The sequence below is a fragment of the Balearica regulorum genome, chromosome 3, assembly GCF_011004875.1.
Source record: "Balearica regulorum gibbericeps isolate bBalReg1 chromosome 3, bBalReg1.pri, whole genome shotgun sequence".
Lineage (NCBI taxonomy): Eukaryota > Metazoa > Chordata > Aves > Gruiformes > Gruidae > Balearica > Balearica regulorum.
In genome coordinates, this window is record NC_046186.1 from 93,962,218 (window position 1) to 93,979,005 (window position 16,788).

General features: G+C 41.6%; 1 protein-coding gene across 5 annotated transcripts in view; it reads left to right on the forward strand.

The window, feature by feature from the left end:
• Nucleotides 1-16,788, forward strand: part of DAAM2 (dishevelled associated activator of morphogenesis 2) — a 205,642-nt gene that overhangs the window by 47,380 nt on the left and 141,474 nt on the right. The gene's annotated exons all lie outside the window — the stretch shown is intronic.

A 16,788-nucleotide genomic window follows, 5' to 3' on the forward strand; every position in this document is an offset into this window, starting at 1 on the left:
GTGATGATATGGCAGGGAGACAGGCGTTAAAAATAGCATGACCCAGGGATCATTCCCCTTCTCCTGTGGCATCTGAGCTTGAAAAATTGTCTGGATTCCTTGCAGTCCACAGGCTTCAGAATAAAAGGGAGTTGTGCTCTTTAAATGAGCTTTGCTTAGAGGACAAAGCAAATGAAAGTGCCCCTTGTGTGATTGAGACCAATACAGCAAGTTGGAAAATCTGATAAAACTGTTCTTGTATTTGGTGTTGCTCTCAATCCCTTGATAATATGTTCTTTTCCTCTCTGTACATGTGGCTAAATGTATTTAGGAAAGAATATCTGTCATCTGTTTGCACTTTTATCTGAATGTTTTGGTGGTATTTTAACCTTGATAATGAAGCAGTTTCCAGTAACAGACCTCTAAGATTGGCATAGGTATTATTTGGTGCATTTTGCTTCTCAGTGTTTGAAACAATGCATAGTGTTTCTTTTTGCTTTCAGTCTAAGCCCAAAAAACCCACCAAAAAAACCAACACACCACAACTGTGTGTTTGGAAGCAGTATTGATTGGTGAATAACTATCATCCTTTGACTGATTTGACAATGAGGAGTCATAGCTTCAGAGAACCCTTTCTTCCCAACTTCCTTGGGGCATGCCAGTCTAATGTTGGGGTTGCCAGCCCAGGACTTAAAACATATCAATATTTGTCAGTGGTAGGGTTCTGTAACATTTGATTTCTGCTGGGAGTTTCTTGCCTGTTCAGAGTTGATAGAGATGAGAAAGTCATTTTCTCTTCCTGCTGCAGAACATTTCTTAGCTGGAATAATTTCTTGTCACTACAAAGCAAAACCAGCTTTTAGTTCTCTGCCTGGAATTCCGGTGGCGCCTGCTGAACACTGCTTTAATGCCTGAGGCCCCTGTTGTTCTGTTGGTGGGTTAGAAGTTGGAGGGACAGGATATGGATCCTGTGGCACAGCTTTGGGAAACTGGGGAAAATAGGTTCTGTGGTTTTAGGGTCATTGAAAATCTTAGATTGGTAGCAGCGTTGAGCAGGCAGAGTAGCTGTTCGTGTTTCCAGTCCTTTGTTTCATTAGATGGTCTAGAATGCTCTAGAAAATAATTAATGTCTGTGAAGGAAGACACATCACAGAAAAGCACTGTTTGGGTTCCAACTGAAGCAGCCAGTGACTTAAAAGTATAGACAAGCCATCCAAGACCCACAGCGTCGCTTCAAAGACTTAGTTCATGCTGTCATATACAGTGATATGTACACAATCCTCCCCTGTTTTTATCAGAGATGACTGGATTGCATTATGAATGTCAGAAGTCCTAGGTTATTAATACAGTGCAGGCAAACTGGATAGGAGCCTGCAGAAGGCTCTGTCTTCTTCCACAGTCATCAAATGACCTCACTGTGGTTTTGACTCTGCTGGTGTTCACAGGAACACAGATTCCCAAGATTTCTCTTGGAGGATGGTTGTCCCATGATTAAAGCATCTATGTATCTTTCAGGGTCTCAGTCTTCATGGTTTAAGCCAATTTTGGTAAACTTGACACTTTTCCTTCTTAAAAAAAAAAAAAAAAAAAAAAAAAAGAAAAGAAAAAAGCTAGGGCTTTTCCTGGAATATACTATGACTTCATGTCGGCATGAGGTGCCAACATGCACATGGAATGGAAGAGCAGCAAGAAAAATGGCTTTTGCAGCTTGGGTGGTATTTTCTACATGAGAAACATCACTCTCTCTGGCTGCCAAGTTATTGCACTTGGGCTCTAAATTTGTGTTTTGTATATGGAGAAGAGGTAAGAAATGCATGTGTGCGAATTTGTGTTTCTGCCTTCATCCTGCCTGATTGACATGTGTACGCCTGAGTATGCGACTAGGCATGCAATCACATGCTTTTGTCCTGGGATACATGAACATATGCTCATGCACTTCATCACAGATCTGCAAGCTTCCTAGCATGATGCTGTGCATGCACGTCATTGCACAAACCCACAACCACATCCAACTCTCTCTTCTAAACAGTGGGAACAGGCACTTTTTATTTTGAGCAGAAATTGTGTATCTGGGACTTTAAACATACTTTGATGTTTTTGCTGTTTTTAAAAATCCTTACTCAGCTGTTGTGTTGTGAAATGTGGCTCTATGAGAATCTCCTGACTGTGAAATATGAGGATTTTTTTTTCCTTTTCTTTTTTTTTGCTGGTCAGCAATGGGATTTTGTGACCTCCAGTTGATATCTGTACAGTACATCTTGTATGTGTGCGTTAGTGAGACAGCACAGTGCCTCCAGGAAATGCATTCTTTTGCAGTGGGCCATATGGGTAGTTTTGCATTTTTATGATGAAGATGGGATGATAAGGTTTGTTGCTTGCTCTTTTTCCTTTCTTAAAACTCTTTTATTGCGTTTTGTCCCTGCACGTAGTTGAGGCATCCTAAAAGCATGCCTGAGATAAAGCAGAGCTTAGCTGCTTAACCAGCATTTGCAACAGACTGCTAGATATTTTTGAGGTGACTCCCCTGTTTAGAAAGACTAGATTTTCAGTCTTGTTAAAAAAAGTAATAGCAAACATACCAGCCTAACCTCAACAGGTAGGGAGTTGGAGACTGAAGTAGTTTTCAACCGTATCAAGACAGGGCTAAAGCAAATATAAAAAACCCCAAGTAGTCTTCTATCCAAGTGCATGCAGGCACTCGTCCTGTGTTTCTGGCATGCAGAGATCTTAGGATATCAACGTGAAAATTATAGGCTTCTATTGCTTTAGATAAAGGAGTAACTTGGCTAGTCACTTCTTCCTTCTCAAATGAATCCAGGTGCTGGAGGGAGAGAAATGTTCATGTGCTAAGCCATTATGTTTCAATAGGAAATGGGGAGCTTATGTGGAAACTTGGACAACTCAGGGGAAGTAATTAGTACTGTAATAGTGCAGAAGGCTGTTTCTGGCCTGTATCTTACAGATATTACCAACTGTTGCTTAAAGATAGGCAAAAGGATTAATTCTTAGCAGATGATACAGAGACGATCATGCTATACCAAATCTGAGAGGGAAAAAATCCGAGTTCTTTACTGCTGCCTCTAAAGTCTTCTTGCCTGACAAGCAGCTGCCCATTTTAAGCACACTCCTATGTAGTCTGGGGACCGTTTTGTTCTTTGGTACTATTTCAGCCCTACTTCATCCTTCTTTCTTCAAATACATTCTCCACAGAGGAACTGCTGCCCCCAAACTAATGCCAGGCTCTCAGTCATAGAATCATAGAATCAGAGAATGGTTTGGGTTGGAAAGGACCTCAAAGATCATCTAGTTCCAACCCCCCTGCTGTGGGCAGGGACACCTGCCACTAGACCACATTGCCCAAAGCCCACTTAAAGTTGACTGTGAATAAAAAGTATATAAAAACCTTCCTTATTTCTGTATCTTTGCTCTCCTATCCATGTCCCAAATGGTATTTTGCTGTCTTTCTCCTTACAGGAGCAGTGCTTAAATCTGTCTCTAGCTACCTGGAAAAACAAGTTTTCTCTGGCTGCATTTTTTTTTTTTTTTTAAATTTTATAAAGGGAATCTTTTCAAACCATGCATGCAATGAACAGAGAAAACCAGAACTCATAGTTCTCTAGGACATCCCTGTTTTCCTCATTGAGAGATTTTATTACAGTTGATAATCCAGGACATTTCTGGAGACATTCACAAGTTACTTGTACAGCCAAGTACAATGTTCTTCTCTGTTTTCTTTAACCCCTCCCTGGTTCAACTACCGTACCTTCTTTTCCTTTTGGCTGCGGTGGGGCCCCTTATTTCGGGACCTTGCATTGGCAGCAACTTCAACAGAAATTGATATTAAATTGGTACAGAAACAGCAAGGTTAGAAAGTCCTGTTACGGTAGCAAAATGTAGCAGTTTAACAACTGTTGTGCCAAGAGGGACCAAATAATCATTTCAGCTGGAATCTCATCTCTAATGGAAGCTAATCCCCTGCATTCCTTACACAAGTAACTTGCCAGTTACAAGGGTAACTGTCCTGCTTTCAACTTCTGATCAACTTACATCTTGAAGAATAATGACTTTGGCAAAGAAAATAGAAAAGCATTACGCTGAGGAAAGGATGAGCTAAACACAGTGTTACATTGTCTGCATCTTATACAAATCACACAGTTTAAGATTCCCATATTTCATACTTTTTAGCAGAGATAATGTTTCTTGTCCTGTGTCCTGGAGCCATTCAACATAGTTCCAGTCTAAGGAAAACACCTCCCTTTTTCACATTGTTTTTTTTTTTGTTTGGTTGGTTGGTTTTTTTCCCCCCAAGTGGAGAAAGGTGGTGGAGAGGAGATACTCTTCCTGACTCCTGTCAGAGGTTACATCCTGAAGGTTACAAACACAGTTTTTCATAGGTTTTTATGCTAGTTACAGTGTCTATCTTGATTCTCTAGATATTTTTCTTTTCCTCTGTATACACATAGCGCATACAGGATTTCTTTGGCCCTGGAAATACTTGTCTGCGTGGAGATCACAGGCACAGTGGAGGACCCTACTTGCTGCTCCTGAGAGAAGAAACTACAGCATTGCTAAGTGAAACTTAATTGGATTCAGAAGACTAGTACCGGAGTGCTTAGATTTGTTCAAAAGCAAAGTAGAGGAAGAGACTGTATTTTAGAAGCACTCAAATACAATGAAATTTGTTGTAATCTGGTGGAGTTTATTGTTTGTTTGTTTGGGGGCCGTTGTGGTTTGTTTGTTTGTTTGTTTTTTCCTTTCAGAGGCAGGGGATTGGGGTGAAGCAGTGAGCTGAAAAAAAAACCAAACCCAAAACAATCTTGACTTGACTGTTTGGATCTTGTTTCTCCTTTCACATTTAGAAGCTGTAGTGCCCCATGCTAAAAGACTTGCTACTTTCTCTATAACTGAGCAGTCCTACCACACCATTATACATATTACTGTTTGAAATTCTATGACCTGTTTCAGTGATAGACAAATTCCGGGTTTTGGGAAAGGGCATGAGAAGGTCCTTGCGGGGCCAAACTTTTTTTGCTGCTGTTCAATATAGTGGAGGTCACAGGATGTGGTTATTATTGTCCCCTCTGGACCCTTCTATGAAAAACAGTGGGGGAAAAAAAAAAAAAGACTAGTTTTCTACATTACCTGGTTAATTTAAAGGAAACTGCTGTTCCAAAAACAGGGCTGATCTTGAAAGTAGGAGACTTAGGTTCTGTTTGTAGCTCTAAAAATCCTGCTCTGTGTTGTTGTAGCTTTCAGATTTCTAATTCTTTTTCTTTATCTGTGAAATAGGGGCAAGAGAACTCCTTTAAGCCATGACTCGAGACTAAAATCACTGATGCCAGTAAAGCATTTACTGATCCTTGGGTAAGGAGGGTCAAGTGGAAAGCTTGGTCCAGAATTTGCGTGGTTATCAAACATGATTTGATGAAGTGTCTTTGACTGTTAAGAGACATCTCTTGGCCTTTTATAGATGGGAGTCAGAAAAAAATAAATAAATTATAGAGGTGGAAGCAGAGCTGTCATTGCATGGTATGAGAGATCGAACGAGAAGTAATTGGGTGAGATTCTGCAGTTTGTGCTCTGCAAGAGGTTTGAGGATCGTGATAGTCTATTCTGACCTTCGTCTTACAGGAATATCTTTCCATCAGGTGCTGGGGAATGTGGGCTGTGCCTTTATCCATAAAGCTTAGAGCTGAGTTAGTGTATGAAACAAATCATGTCCTGAACATTAATGGGAACAACACTTGCAGCAGGGGGTTTAGACTAGACTTGAGGAGGGAGAATGGGCTTTTGCAAGAGGGTCCGATCCAGAAGGAGGAAGTACAGCCAGTTTCATGTGCCGGGCTTTTCTCTGTCATCTGCATTACAGTGTTTGGATTCTTGGAATGGAGGACCTCATGGCATAAACCCTTGTGTGCGTAGGTATGGTAACCAATAAGCAGCAGTGCTTGTCTTGTTTGGTGAATTCGATGCCTAGTACTTCATATGAATTGAACGTGTTCTTCCAATTATGCACTTGTTCACTGTGATACCATTCTGGGTGGTCCAGTATTAGCAGTGTTTTGGGAAGGCATTGCTATGACTATCTGATCATAATCAATGGGTTCAAAGGCAAACTCATCCCTCTGAGGTGAACAATGACCGTAACTGAGAACACAGAGCAAACACAGGAGAATGTATTTAAAGTCAGAGAATTTCTGACGCTCTCTCTGGGCTGATGCCTGGCCATAGAAGATGTTGCCAATGCAGATCTGACTATTATTCTTTGTAGCTAAGCTCCAATGAAGAGCAGTCGCTGCTCCAAGGAACTTTCAGTATAAACAAGCTGAGGATCTGATACAGGAGAATTTGTGGGAACAGTAGTAGTTTAAGAAGCAAAAGCAGGACTGGCGTTGTCTTTTATGCAAGAGATGTTAACGCTGTTTTACCACTTGGAGGGGGAAAGGTCTAGTGTTTCATGAGCCTTGTCCAAGTGGGATTTCAGGCTGGACAAGGCATTATTGTCAGTTCCTCAAACACTTTCTATCTAAGAAGACTGTCTTGGTGCATAACTGTTCCAACACACTGCTTTGGTGGAATGGAGGGTTTAGCTCCAAGGTAAACACTTGCTGGCTTCCAGTTTCCTGGGGAAAATGTTTTTCATTCAGTACTGAATTGCAATTTACCCCTAAGTTTAGTAGAAAGGTGGAAGTGAATTTGTACCAGTCTCATTTCCGAGGACTGCAGGCAGACATGCCACAAATGAATCCTTACCCTATCTCCTCAAACATGCAGCCCTCTGACTGTAGAAGCCAGGGACAAATGAAGCCTGAGTAGTCTCACTCTGGAATGTGCAACAGGGCAATGGCATGCAAACCTAAGCATAACTTCATCTAGGGATAGACTCAAGATATAATGTTGGGATAGACTCAAGATATAACGTCTCTTCTCTCTCTGCACACTCTTTTAAAAGACTAATGTCCTCTCATCAGGCAAAGATGGTGGTCAGGGATGACAGGATAGAGGAAAGCAGTGAGGCTTTCTGCTTGTCTTTGAAACTGTACCTGTTCTGCTGGTGACATTGTGTACTTGCTCTGAGCTTGCCTGGTAGTTTTAGGATGTCTGCAGCAATGAGCTTTTGAATTGTCTCAGTACATGTCAGTGGTGGTCAATACAGAATTGTGGTGGTTAGCACGAAAGCATGTGATATGAAAGGCAATAAACTGCTGTAATACTTCAGCCTGCGCTCCTGTAGAAGAATCTACCAGAGGAGAGTGTGTGGGATGCCTTGTGTAGGGTGGCTAGAAAGTAATTAAATAAGGAATATTTCCATCTGAAAATGTAGAGAAATACAAGTAAGGGAGCCAGCCAGATGTTGTTTCTGCTAACACTTGCTGAACAACAGTAATCCAACTGCTGTTTTCTTAACACCATCTGCCATTGCATTTTCAGAAATGAAAGGGTCCTGGGCTATTATAGCTGTTCCCACGCATACAATCTAACTGAGAGGGGAAAATGTTCTGGTTTACTCAGTCATTGCATGGACCTCTGGTGCACCTTTGTTTGCCTGTGTGTCTACTCAGGTACCATCATATAGTGCTGGGTTTGGACAGCTTATTCTATTCGCTTTCCTCCTCTGCAAAATCTCAGTTCATAAAACAAGCTGAAGAATGTTAACAAGGGATGCTTCTCTGACAGATATGTGATATGCTGCTATCTTGCATGTGAGGAATATCCATGGAGTCCTCCAAAGTTTGTGTAGACACAGTCCATGTGCCTTGTGAAGACACAGGGGAATTATGTTATAAGCCTCACTTTCCAGGAAAAGTAGGATCTAAGTCTAGGCTTAACTTCTGCTTTGCTGGCTTGATGTTCCTCTTGTAGCTTTCATCCTCATAATAGCTGAAGTTTCGGTCTGTCATTATTAAGCATTTCCAGGGTAGAGCTAAAGGAGCTGTAGCCTGAGAGGAAAACACATTTTGGTTTTAACACAACATGTATTATTTTGTAATTGGACCAGAATACCAATAGATGTGTTCTTGGATGGCCTTTGTTCAGACCCAGACAAATATGACACTAATCAGAAAACGCTGATAGGTGTTATGAGTACTATAAAAATTGCTTTTGAGTGACTCTTCAATTCACTTTGCATGAATCTAGGAATTGCAAAATCTTTCCCTGCAGTCTTACAGAAAATTGGGGTTTGATAGTCCAGGATTAGTTGTTTAGGGAGCTGGAGAGAAGTGCACGTGGCTTTGGCACATGCATGTAAGATGTATCTTACAAAGCTGCTGGCCACAGGGGAATTTCTGTGGGTAAATAAGATTTCTGTCTCAAGGGCTGTCCATATGGCCCCTTTCACCAGCACTAATTCCACTTAGATTAACTGCCCAGTACAAATATGGGTCAAAGCCTGGATTGTTGGGAGAATGAGTTCCTGCTTGCAAACTGCTTCCCACAGAAGTACTTGTTGGCAGCTGAGATCATAGTGCTCGCACTCCTCACAATAACCCACTTTGAAATGTATTTAGAGAGGGGTCTTGGCAGTCTGCTTGCTGCTTTTGCATACAAAGTGCAGGCCCTGGTTTGTAATCCCACTCAGCACGTCTATGCATTTGCTGCTGGGCCATCATCTTCTCTGACTTTATGTAGCACAAGGCAAGGCATCTGCATTTGGACCAGCAATACTAACCAATGTGGGTAGCATTTTTCCCCTCACTCTTTAGCCAGAGGAGAGGATCTACTCTTTGAAGTATTGCATTATCTCTTACAGAAAAAACTTCTGGGTTGTTTCTGTGAACACTGTGCCCTGGCTGGGAGTGGTGAAAGGAGATAGAGACATGGAAGGAGGAGAAGGGAAGGAACACATCTCATGGAATCCCTGGCTTGCATGTATCCGTGGTTCCAGTGAAAATTTTTTCTTGCTTTTCTTTCTCCTTTGCCTACTACACTACTGGTGTCAAGAGCACTGCATTACAGTTAGTCATTCCTGAATCTGCAGCTAGTTTGGTTGTCTCCTATTATGTCAGGATTCCTTATGGGTGAAATATAAAATTTAGCCATAAATGACCTACTTCATAAAGTGGATCAAAGCTACCAGGTGAATAAACTTTTTTGGGGGGGTTTTGGTTGTTTGTTGTTTGTTTAAGTCTTAAGTGCTCTTCAGAGCCCAGTTTCTTCTGATACATTTGTAAGTTTTTCCCAAATTCACTCATACTAGTCACAAAGAGAAATAAATGCCTTTGACCCAGACCTGGAGGTGCTTTAAGCACAGGCTACCCTATGCAGTTAAAAATATAGATTAGAGGCTAAAACCTGCCCATATGTAGTGAGCACAGAGGTAAGATTGTTTCAGTGCCACTAGCTCTCCCATGTTTGTCACCAGTCTCTTTCGTTCCCCTCTGGTTACACAAATTTTTGACAGTTGGCTGGGAAATGAGTATAAGTCATCACAATACAGAAAAATGTGTCCCTTTTTGATGCTGATGGTAAACTACGAGGACGCAGTAACACAGGTATAGTTTTGATGTGAAAATGCTTTACAGCTTGGTTAGCATAGGAGGTTTACATGCCTGTTTCTGGGGCTAATACTGCAGTACGGAAATAGGGGAGAGAGCGAAACAATTCACTGGAGCTAAGGGCCTCATGGACAAAGACCATAAGGCAGGTGTTCACTTCTTGCCTCTGCTACTGGCTTGAGTTTGGACAGCTCTCCCGAGCACGTTCTGCTTGCATGTACAGTGCCCCCTTCCTCCACCTTTCTAGATTACAAACATTGAGTATTTATCAAGCAGCTTCATATTAAAGTGGACAGAGCGAAGGTGGATGCAGTTTTGAGTAGATGGTGAATCCCTCACCTTTTCTAGTCTTGGGACAGTGTGAAGCCCCCTCCCATCCTCTGCCTCCTTCCATTCGGTGACACAAAGCAGGGTGTCCACCGTGGAAGTGCACAGGCTCCAATTTAGCTTCGGCATCCTACCTTCTAAGCAGTGCAGACACAGAAGTCAACATATCTGAGGAAGTTTTGTTTACTTATTTTAGTTCATGCAGAAATGATGTTAGCTGCTTGTGCTGCATGCAAGTCACACTTGCAAAGGGATTCCTGGCAGTTGTGAGAAATTGGGTAGGGAGTTGTTTGAAGAATCTGAATCGTCTGCATGGCCTAGAAGATGAGTGGTCTTATAAAATAATGTATTTCCTATGCATGGTGATAAAACACTTTGGGATCATTAAAGGACAAATATTTTGGGGCTAGTTTTATTTTGTTTTCTTTATGAAAGTATCCTTTTTTTTTTTTTGAAGCCTTCTACTGCTGTTTTGAGACCACCATACTAGGAACTTTCTTCAGTATTTTCCCATCTCTTACTCCTCATGAATGCAGGAAGCACAAAATATTCTTCTGGCATTTGAGCTGCAGTTATTTTGAGTGGCTCCAAACAGAGGGAAATGTGTTTCTGTGGTAGTTGCTGCAGAGAAAGAATTTTGCTGAAATGTCTCTCCCCCACTGCCCTTTGGTGGCTGCAGAAAAGAAGCCAGTGTTTGAGGCCCCAGCTCTGTGCATCTGCTGGATCAGTTTAGGCCAATTTTCCCCCCCTCCCCTTCCCCTCTTTCCATTAGCAAACTAGATATAAAACAGAAGCCATTGGATAAATAGGAAAAATGTGTAGCAGAGGAAGCCCTTGTGATTAGGGAGCTGTTAACCAGTTATTTCATGTCCGGCTTTCAGTGTATTTATAAAAATGATGCTATTCAGTGACACGTCGAATTACTATAAATGGCATTGGCTCAGTTGCTTTCTCATGGAAGCCAACTTACACTTTATTTTTAACTTGGGCCCACTGATTATTTTTAAAGTTAGTATACTGTTTGGTAAAGTAGCTAAAGTGACAGGCAAAGTGCCGTCAATATACATCAAATCTGCTCACACTTCGTCTTGCCAGTGTACTCCAGACTCCTGCAGAAGCACGTTGGGAGAGAGCATCTTGGTCAGTGCCTGTCCGTTTGCTGCTTGGCTGTTCTGGGAGAGGGCTGATTGATGTGATTAGTGGCAGCTGCAATGTTTGGTTTTGTGATGTGGAAGCTTGTCCATTAGGAGCTGGCCCAAGACCCAGTAAACTCCTCCTCCCCCCGCCCGCCTTTTTTTTTTTTTCCCATTGATTGCCAGCAGCCGTCACATCGTTACAGGCATTTATAATGTCCTCGTTGAGACTTCACTGTGTGCACATGGTTTAAATCAACGGCTTCCCAAACAGGGGGAGTGAAAACACCACTACTCCCTTACCTGCCTCCAACAATGTGCTTGTAAACTTCAGGGACAGGGAGAAAGAAAAAGACAGCTCAAGGAAAAGTGCCGGGGGTTCTGAGTCTACAGTTCATGCTATGCTTTGGACAAAAAGGTGAGTCTTGCATCATGGTCTAAATGTAGTGAGGCTTAGGCTTCCATACATTTCTTCTGGAACAAATTTCAGAGAACAGAAAATGTTCTGCATGGTGTTGCGGCACCTGAGGCAGATTCTCAAAGCTGTCATTGTATCAAGGCATCTGGCAGGTCTAGTCTGCTAGTCACTGGCTAATAACTGACACCTAGAATTGCGGAAGGAGACCATTAAGCAAGTCTTATCTCCCTTGCTCTATGTAAGGGGTAGATTTCAGCTCTCATCACGCTTGCTGAAGTTTCCAGATAGTCTTCGGGACTGTCACTCTTAGTAAACAAGATACCTGTGGGATTATAGATTTGCACAAAACTGTTAAAGACAGCTCTAGCCTCGGTTGCAGCTTGGAGATGAAAATGTTATGCAAGCGCTAGGGAGCCATTTCCATGCCAATTCAATACCAAACAGCAAGTGTTCATTCCAAGGCATAATCTTCTGGTTTCCTGTTATATTCCCTCAAGGATCAATACCCGTACAGTAGCTCTACTGTGCATAAAATGGAAACACTTGAAATCTAGATTGAACTGACCGCTCAACAAAATATTGTCCAGCATAGTGATTTTGCAGTGGGACAAATAGAGTATACAAGTTTGGTATATCTTTCCCTTCTTTGTTTTCTCTGATCCTGAGAGATCCAGTGCATCATAGAAAATGTCACTTTCAGAGCATTCGGCTTGTCCTTGGTAGCCATCCAGTTTGTGTGTCTCAAGAGATCCTTCTTCATAATATTTACATTTAATATTCTGATTGGAATGGAGAAGACAACATTTGTTCATACACTGCTGGGGTGAGAAATAGAGGGGTTTTAACAGGCTGTTTTCTAGTCTGGAAATTTTATAACCTACTTAAAAAGAAGTCTCTCTTGGCTGAGATTTAATAGCAGATGCATTATTGATGTCCCCTCTGATTATTCAAGTACAGCTATTTAAGTAGGTGAAATATAATTAAGAATAAATAAAATTAATTAATTTTGACCTATCTTTAGTTTTATTGCTACCGTAGTTGACAGAATTTAGTCCTTACAACCATCAACGAGGAAATAGCTTCACCTTGTCCATGTCTCAGTCTTGTCATCTGCCTCATCTGCCCCATAGAGGGATGATTATGTTGCTTTGAAATTCTGTTTACTAAAGAAATAAAATCCTCTTTGTGATGCATTACCCCTTCCCTACTTGTTTTTATTTGCTTACTTGCCAATTCCCTTGATTTAGTAACTTGACGATTGTAAAGACCCTTCCAGTGTGTTCACTACTTGCATGGACTGACTAACTAGAAGGCGCCCTCTGGTATTTCGGTTAGGCAGTGGAAGTATAAGGAAGAGGAAAGAAGATAAAATAAAAAGTCAGACCATACTTGGTTCAGCATCCTGCTTGCAGCCCAGCATGGTTGTGCTGGAATCCTGCTGATGGAATGTCCTGACATTATGGTGTTTATTTCCACCACAGCCCTGAAATGTAAACAGGACATCATTGGATGCTAATCCAAGGGACAGGAAATGACTGAGAATCCTGGACTCTTGGGATATTGGTAGGACACAAGGAAGTGAATTTTACAGGAGGATTGGCATATGGTACCAGCAGTGCACTGGACCACACGTCAGAGGGGTTGTTTTCAGGAAGGGAATCTGACGTGTGTTTGCCTGGGGGAACAAAACATAGCACTAATGTCAAAAGAAGTGCATCGATATACACAGCAATTTTGTGGGACACTTTTGTCTTTCTCCCACAGCAACAGTTTGTGGGACACTTGGCATGTTAGGGTGCTCTGAGCATCCCATCCTAATGGGATGAAAGATAAGAGAGTTTGCCTTGAGCTTGAAATGTATACAGAATAAATGCCAGTTTATCACTGTTGTATTTATTTTCCCCTGTGCCTTGTAATGGAAGAGTGAATTCAGCTGAGGAACATGAAAGTAGCGGAGAGGGGGCCATGTAGCATCTCTTGCTCCCACCCTAAAGCCCAGAGGACACGGATGGGAGGTAGCACAGTCAGGAAAGTGCTGGTTTTAAGTGGTTTGATGCACTAGAAAGCCAGCTGTGCTTCTCATAGGCAGGCCTAAATAAATTAATGGCATGAGGATAGTACTGAACTTCCAGTTATGGCTCCCTCCCCCCTGAAATAGGAAGGGGCACATACAACTTGTATAGGATGGTGCCTGCTGCGCGGTCTTTGAGGAAGAGGGAGATGAGCCACGACGAAGCTATTGCTGTGTGCTGTGGGGCACTTGAGACTCACATTGCTGGAAAGAGGGTTGCACCCCACTTTTATCATACTAGAAGACCTTGACTCTTCCAAGCAGCAGCTGCTAATGCCTCCTCTGTAGTACCCCTTGTAGTAGCAGACAGAACTGTGTTGTAATGAATATAAAGGGGGTCCTTTATTGAAGTTGCTAAATGCGTACAGACCCTGTAATTCACACTGGCTCTCTAGCTTCCAGACTGGCTGACTGCTGCCTGACGTTGCCACACAAGGCCTCCCTAAGCCTTGGTCTGGTGTCTGTAGCAAGAGAAGCACTGGCTAAAGAGAAAATGAATCAAGCTTTCTGTGCTGTGAGTGTTGTGCACTGTTTTTTGTAGTCACTCTCCGCATGCTCTGCTGGATGTATTTTGCAGCAAGGCATAATTTTATGGTAGGCATCTTCTGACTGTTTTCACTAGCATCTTGCTGGCACAGTTGCCAGTGTTGATACCTTTTGGACAAAGTGCTCTGAATTGTGCCTCTGCTGTGCTGCTTGGGCTGGGTTTCCATCCGGATCTCAAATTGGAAATTTATTACTTGGAACTGGTTTTTAAAGGTGAAACTGACACCAGGTTCTTATTACTTACCAAGTCCTGAGGGCAGAGTTACATTCCTGACGCTGCTGTAGGTGTTAATGATTTCATCAACTCGAGAAGCACAGAGCCCTGAACTCTGCTCTTGGCAGCTAGTAAAGAAGGGAAACTGACTTTCAAATATTTTGTTTTTAAAGGTTTGTTGGGGTTTTTTTATGGTGTTTACATTAGCAAAATGGAATTTGTGGGACAGGCTTAAAATTGGAACTAAGAGAATTTGTTGACTACTTAGTTCTTAGAAATCAAATCGATAGTAAAGCCTCAGTAGGCTGCTGAAAGTGGTCTTGCCAAGCACCTCTGAAGCTGCAGAAGAACAAGAATCTGTGAGTGGGCCTGCTGTGGGTGCAGACCTAATAGTTTCATTTGCTTGGTATGTTTTCTGTGCCTCAAATAATCAGGAAGGATACTATTATGCAAATCCCAAGATTTTTTCTATATTACTTTCAGTTGCATGCAAATAGCTCAAAAACCTTGCTCTAAATCTGGAGAGATTCCAGGATGTGGGTTTTTGTTTTGTTTTTAGAATAGCTCGTGTCTTATGTTGTGCAGGAAGATGGCAATGTGAACAAGGACCAGGATTTAAAATCGGAATTAACTGGCATTACTCTGGGCTCTGCCACTTACTTGCTGTATGATCTTAAGCAGACCATCATTCTCTTCATACATGTATTGTGATATCCTTGTGTCCTGCCAGGTTGCCATGAGACATAACTTCTTGTTTTAAACTTGAATAACTTTTTCGATCCACGACCTGACTGTTTTTCAAGTGAACATTGTGCATGTGACAGACTGTTGCAGAGGTAGCAAATGGAAGGTTACAGAATTTAACATTGATTAATCCCAGGTATTGATGGATGAGACTCAAAAGCTTATCCTGTAGCTATTTATAGAGGTGCTTAGAAGGTGACTTGTTGATCACCGTTTATAATTAGCTATAACAGAGAACATTTGGCGATAGTGTTCTTCAATCTAGGAAAAGTCAGGGCCCAGGCTCTGGAAATTGAAACTTGGCAGATGAAGTACAAATTTCTAAAGTGAGAGACAGTTTACTGAGGCTTGTGGTAGATTTTTCTACTGCTGGAAATCTTTAAATCAAATGAGATGCCTGTTGAAAAGTTATATTCTACTTCAGGCAGGAATTAATTTATGGCAATCCTGTGGCCTGTGCTATGCATGAGGTCAGACTAGTTGATTGGTACAACCCTTTCAGCTTTATAGTTCATGAGATTGTCTATGAGATTTGTGTTAGATTTTGGCCAGTGGAAGCCAAATAAATGTGAGGCCGGGACTTTACGCTTTCTTTCACATCCTTCATGCCTCCAGCCTGTATTCACTTGTTGCCCAGCTAACACATGGAAATATCGTCCTGTGTTGCTTTTATCTTATCACTGCACAGTGCCACTTGCTATGTTCTGATCTGCAGTACCTTCCATGTGTGCCTTCAAATTGTGGGATGTTTCTTTTTTGTTTTGCTTGGATTTTTTTGAAATGGGAATTGAAAAGTGACAAGGTTTGAGCAGATCTAAAAGGGAACATACCAGATTGTGGAGGCAGCTGGACATTCCTACTCTGTTGTTTCTTTTATCCATGATTGATATAGGGTATTTATATGCATTTGTATTTATGATTTTTAAATCCATCCCCTCCCCCAAGCATAGTCATTCAAAATTGCTCAGCAAAAGCACTGGTCTTTGCTGAGTTGCTATCCACAGTTCACATGCTTGTCCAGCAAGTCAGAAGAAGATCTGCTGTTACTCTTCTCCTTGTACATTATGGCACAAACAACTAGCCCAGTGGGTCTGGTTTATTCTGTCTCCTTCTCTTGTGCTATACTACCTGTTCAGGGTGGACGAAGCAGCTCAGGGGTAAAGTAGAACTCCATGTTCCTGACCAAACTAGCAGCTAAATGATTGCTGTTGCAGAAGGACCAGAGCTGGTAATAGCCCACAGGTGTTGGAGAGGGTAATCACTTGGCCGTTTGAGTGACTATTCTGAGAAGACAGACTAGATCTTGGTAAGCGTTCATCTCCCTTACTGGCACTGATGGTTAGATTTTTTTGAGACCTCGGTATGTCTCATGCAAATTTTTCCATTAAGATTTCCCATGAAAAGGTCTGTTCGCAGAATTGCCAAATTTTGAAGAAAACACAGATTTTCCCAAATGTTTCCACATTCTTAGGAGAGCTGGATATTTCAAAATTTGTGATAAATCACACCAAAACCATGTATGTATTTGTAACTATTTCCTCCTTTTTGTTTTTTTTTATGCTACTGAATGCTATGCAATCAGTGGTGATGGATTTTTGTAAATTCTTTTCTTTATTTCTTTTGGGTTCAGTAGGAGGGGAAAATATATTGGTGAAAGAAGAAATGTCTTTGTTTGTTTGTTTTTTTCCTTTTAAAAAAACACAAACTCAAATGGCATCTATAAAATTCCCAACACTAAAATAGCTTGCTACTTTTCCAAGGGATTTTTTTTTCTTTTCCAAGACAGTTCTTTCTCCTTTTGACCAGCTCTGTTCAATAAGCTGTACTTTTTTTGGAAATTTGCCTTCTGTTTTGTACTG